The sequence below is a fragment of the Sitophilus oryzae genome, unplaced genomic scaffold (assembly GCF_002938485.1).
Source record: "Sitophilus oryzae breed Bouriz unplaced genomic scaffold, Soryzae_2.0 scaffold_1318_pilon_pilon, whole genome shotgun sequence".
Lineage (NCBI taxonomy): Eukaryota > Metazoa > Arthropoda > Insecta > Coleoptera > Curculionidae > Sitophilus > Sitophilus oryzae.
Window position 1 is genome coordinate 183,777 of NW_022145969.1, and position 1,085 is coordinate 184,861.

Sequence of the window (1,085 nt, forward strand, 5' to 3'; positions counted from 1 at the left end):
GTTTGATTATCCTTGGCTGTACATATAGATTTCATTATTATTATTACTTATCTTCTGTCATACATAATTAAATTGTTCTATTTACTGACTTGGAAATAAAGACATTTTATTATTTTTTTTTTATTTTTATTATTATTATAACTCATTATTCAGTCTCAGTGTTTTGACTAAACCCAGTATTTGAGGCGGTTTTACAGAGGTTAGTTCTCCATCTCCGATAGCAGCCCTTTTCTTACTTAAATCAGGGAAAATCTTTGATTTTTTTCGGTCGTAAGTTCTAATTTTTGGGTAGTTTTACTAAAACTTAAACTTTGTAAGTGAGTGAGGTACTTACTGTCATAAACTTATTTTTATGTGCATATTTTATCCGCTAACTTTCAGTTTTAAATAGCCGGTATGTTTCTTGTAACGCAATAATCATTTAGTGATTTAATGATACTCTCGTACGGCAAAAGGTTGCGTTTTTTCTAAGCCATTAGAATTTCCGTTTTGAAAATTATATTTTCAAATAACTGTATTAAACATTTTAAGAATTATGTAAAATAAATACCTAGTACGCTCATTAGATTTTGCATAACATAAATAGCAAATTATATAGGAATTTTATTTAGTATAGGTGAAGAAAATGGATAGAACACCAGCGACATTATTATGCATTAAATTCTGTGACTGATACGCAATTAACAAGCTCATTTTGCCGTTATTAGATGAAAGTTAAATTGGCAAAAGTTCTGTCGCGTTGTCTGCTTTTAATATTATTTATGATATTATGGCATTTATTGCGACCATCAGCGTGTCTTGGTACGGGATTTCCTTAAGCTCGACATTCCAGGAGAATCCACGCAAACCCCATCGTGATTCCGTCACACAGACACGAAGTCACTTTTTTGCGTCCTTTCCTTTTACATCAGTAAAAAAATCGCGTAATATTATCCTATGTATGCCCTTGTTAGCGTACTTCGTTAATCAACGCCATATTCAGCTCACTTTTCTCGAAAACTAGTTTAGGCGGTGCGTGACTAAATTCCTATACGGCGAAAACACTTTCTGAATAAATTAAGTTCCTTTAAACATCGCGTTGCAAA